This window comes from Ceratotherium simum, chromosome 17, assembly GCF_057802395.1.
Source record: "Ceratotherium simum simum isolate JZ-2026a chromosome 17, ASM5780239v1, whole genome shotgun sequence".
NCBI classification, from domain to species: Eukaryota; Metazoa; Chordata; class Mammalia; order Perissodactyla; family Rhinocerotidae; genus Ceratotherium; species Ceratotherium simum.
The window spans coordinates 28,547,389-28,551,372 of record NC_141916.1 but is presented as its reverse complement, the minus strand read 5'-3'; the positions used below and the strand labels follow the sequence as shown (position 1 = coordinate 28,551,372).

At 38.8% G+C, this 3,984-nt stretch overlaps 1 non-coding gene across 1 annotated transcript; it reads right to left on the bottom strand.

Annotated features, from left to right (window-relative positions):
• Positions 1–270: 270 nt before the first annotated feature.
• Positions 271–373, bottom strand: LOC147914761 (U6 spliceosomal RNA). The gene has a single exon (XR_015555024.1). It is a non-coding gene; the product is annotated as a U6 spliceosomal RNA (small nuclear RNA).
• Positions 374–3,984: the final 3,611 nt, after the last annotated feature.

The following is a 3,984-nucleotide window of genomic DNA, read 5'->3' as shown; positions in this document are numbered from 1 at the left end:
TAACAGAGCCTTCATTTAGGGGAGAGAGGCGGGGGGCCAGAAATGTGCCCACTAAAAAGTACTCAGCTCCCCAATCATCTTTATTTATTGTTTTTTTAAATTGAACTATAATCGACACATAACATTGTGTAAGTTTAAGGTGTACAATGTATTGATGTGATACATTTATGTATTGCAATGTGATTACCATGGTAGTGTTAGTTAATGCCTCTATCAGGTCACATAATTATCTTTTTGTGTCTGTGGTGAGAACATTTAAGATCTAGTCTCAAAAATACGGAACACTTCACAAATTTGCATGTCATCCTTGCACAGGGACCCTGCTAATCTTTGATTATTCCAATTTTAGCATATGTGCTGCCAAAACGAGCAACTCAGTCATCTTTGTATCAAGAGGAAAGCTGTAGAGAGTTTAGCTAAGCTACTTCATGGTATTGCTGCCTCAGCATCCATTTTGTTTGGCCAAGCAGCCTGCAGGGACCTTAAACTGACACCAGCCCCCTCATGCAAGCGCATGGCCTAGAGAGCCGCTTCAGAGTAACAAGCAAATGTGAGTTCCTGACATGATTTTCCCAACAGCCCTTGCAATCACAGTCTCCCCTGCCTCTGAGTGCCTGTATGCCTTATGCTCCTCTTAGATAAGAGCCCCGTGGGGCTTATCAAAAGCCTGCACATGCCCCAGGTCCTGCCTCTCTCTGTCTACACTCCACCTTGACTTACCCTTGTAGCTCCTTGAGGCATGCCATGTACTTCCTCCAGGACCTGTGAGTGATAAACTTCTGTATTTCAATTTCTCTTGTGGTCTGTGGTTGAGCTACAGCTCGCCATCTGGCACCCTGTGCTCCACTTAACAAATGTTAATTTCACAAAGTCGCAACAAAGCCACGTGACACTGTTAGAGCAGAGCTATAAATGAAAGTTATTCAGTGGTGCTTCCAGGAAAACTTCTTAAAGACATCAGCTTAGAATATGTTTTACCATTTGCTTTTCTCTCTTCCTGCAGACAAGGCCCGGAGAAGGAGCAGCCAGCCATCTTGTGTCTCTGAGGCAACAAACACAATAACAGAACACTTCATTTTAAGAATATTTGGAGTAAAAACATGGAGAGAGCTTGGGTCTCTGATACCATTGTTGAGCCACCAAATCAACGCTGGACTACCCATCTTAAGACTTCTTATTTGTGAGACAAGGCCTAATACTTACAGAAAGAGAAGCCACTCTAAACAAAAGATTTCACTTAGAATCAGAAGACCTAAATTTTTATACCCATAGCAACTGCAGAATCATTTAAAATATGGTGAAGCACATTCAAATAAATCTTAGAATTGTATATATATTCCGCTTCTACTATATAATGACTAAAGTACATATTGTATAGAAATTAAACTATGTTGTTTCAGAAAATTACATCTTCGTGACCTCCGCTCTTTTTATAAAATTGTATCATTTCCCTCAATAGATAATACCCACAGATGGTCAAAATGACAAGGGTATAAACGGCTTTACAGCGACAGGTAACTCCCCCTCCCTCCCCTGTTTCCCTCTTCAGAGTCAATCACTGTTACCCGTTCCTTGAGCATCCTTCTCCAGAGCTAATCCTTGAATTTACCAACAAGATTATGAAAGGGTTTCAAGAAGGGAATAGTGAAAAGTGCCAGTACTGCTGGCAGAGTGAATAAGATGGTGAAGAAAAGCACTCATTGCCTTTGTAAACATGAAAGTTGCTGGTGACCCCGACAAGCGGAGTTTCAAGAGAGTGTTGAAAGCAGACGTCAGATCAGAGAATGCTGAAAAAAACACAGGGTATATTTTCTAAACTGCTTGGGTCCAGTAATTAATTGAAAACTTACCTTTACTAAATATATGTCAATTATATTTTTAATAGCAACATGTCATTATGAAATTAAATAATTAGTAATTCATTTTAAGAAAGTTCATCAAGACTTTCCACAAAGGGCATATCATGAAATTACTCTTAGAATGTCAATGAGCGTGTAAGAAAAATAATTAACATTCAAGATTAAAAAATTAAAACAGACTTTTCTATCTAGCAATAATTAATATATTCAATAAATGTATTGAGACTATTTACTTAAATAGTGGTACTTCACCAGACCTTCTTCATTGGACATGTTTTTTGTTTTCCAGTTCACTCTCATGGTTCCAACTACCTACCCTCCCGTGAAACTGTAGAATCTACATTGCCAGTCTGTCTCCTTCCTATGAAACAGATCTACTCTAAGAATTCTCTCGGAGACAATACAGTTTTGTCCCATATTTATATGCCTATAAATTCAATATGTTTACAATTGAACTCGTTTTCCCCATCAAATCTGGTGTCTCACCCCTCTTCCACAGCTTCATGAGCTACACTACCATCCACCTACTTGTCCAAGTCAGAAAACTGGGAGCTAACTCTGATCCTTCCTTTTCCTCTACCCTACTTGTCCAATAGCAGTTACCGAGATGTGTTAACTCTACCTCCTTAATATCTTGCAAATGTCTTGTATAAACATGCAGGACTCCATTTCATTGCTAACTGGACTAAGATCTTCTTCATTCTGACCTGGATACTAGCAACCACTTCCATTATTTGACTTTTAAAATCATCCTTAACACTGTTGCCTGAATGGTTCCTCTAGGACTTAAGCCTAATCATGTACTTGTCTTCTCGAAAGACTTCATTGCTACCAGATTAAGATCCAAATCCCCTGGCATGACAGGATGGCCCCTTCACCGTCTGGCCCTTTGACACGAGTTTATCTCCCATCACCTTCACATTTGGGCACGGGACCACCGTCTCATTCCTCCACACTTTTTCAGCTGCCTGGCATGCCCTTCTATTCTGGCCGCACTGCTGGTTAAATATTTTTAATATAATCCGGGAGGTAGTAATACTTTCCTTCGGAAAAATGTACGGATTTGACAGCATAATGTGTGTAGTAAGAGCTATGTAAAAGCAAAAGCACCATGGAAATATGTTTTACTAAAAGTTTTGATGAGAGTTTTAATTCAGAATTGCCCATAGTTAAGCATTTGCCAGTAGGTTCCTTTTAGAAACAGTTTACACCCTTTGGGGCATAGATCCTGTGTTTCATAGCATGACTAATATAGACAACCAACATTTTAAATCTCCTTAGCCCATGAGGACAAGAGTCAGCATTAACCTCAGATACATGAAACTGGTTGAAACATACCCCCCCAAAGGCCTGATATCAGTTCCAGGACATTGGTAGTGATAAGCTTTTTCAAAACTAAGTGGATTGCAAAAGGATTCTGTGGCAGTTCAGCCATGAAAATATTTTTCAGAGCTTCTGGGAATACTAACATTTACCAAAATCTTTACAGCTCTGTCAGCAGTTCAGATTTGTAAAACTTTCCATTCCTCTCAATTTGGGGAGGAAATGAATGAGACAAAGGGTGTGTGTCCATTTGCACATAGCCTTTGTATCATTTATTCCCCCTCCCCCCCCAAAACAGCATTTACACCCTGTCCTCTGATTCTGCTTAGAGGCATGCAAAATGGTTATGTGGCCCAAGAGAATCAAGTGGATTTGAGCCCTGGGGGTTGGAGGTTTGTTAGAAAAGACCAGATGAAGCAGTTGAAACATTTACAGAGTTGGCTTTCTTGTTGCTTTAAAATGAAATAATCCAAATGGCCTCTACGTATTTAATCCTTAATACAAAACATTGTTTCTTTAAAATTCTTTCTTTAAAATTCTTTCATGGGTGTTTTAGAACCTAAAGATATTTTTAGGTCTGTTCAGATATGTTAAACAACAGAAGAACTAATTTGTTATAATTAAAAATATATATATCTTCCTCAACTTATGATGGGATTACATCCCAATAAACCCATCGTAAATTGAAAATATCATAAGTCAAAAAGTTGGTTAAACATGTATTTAATATGCTTAACCAACTGAACACTACAGCTTAGTTTAACCTCCCTTAAACATGCTCAGAACACTTACATTAGCCTAC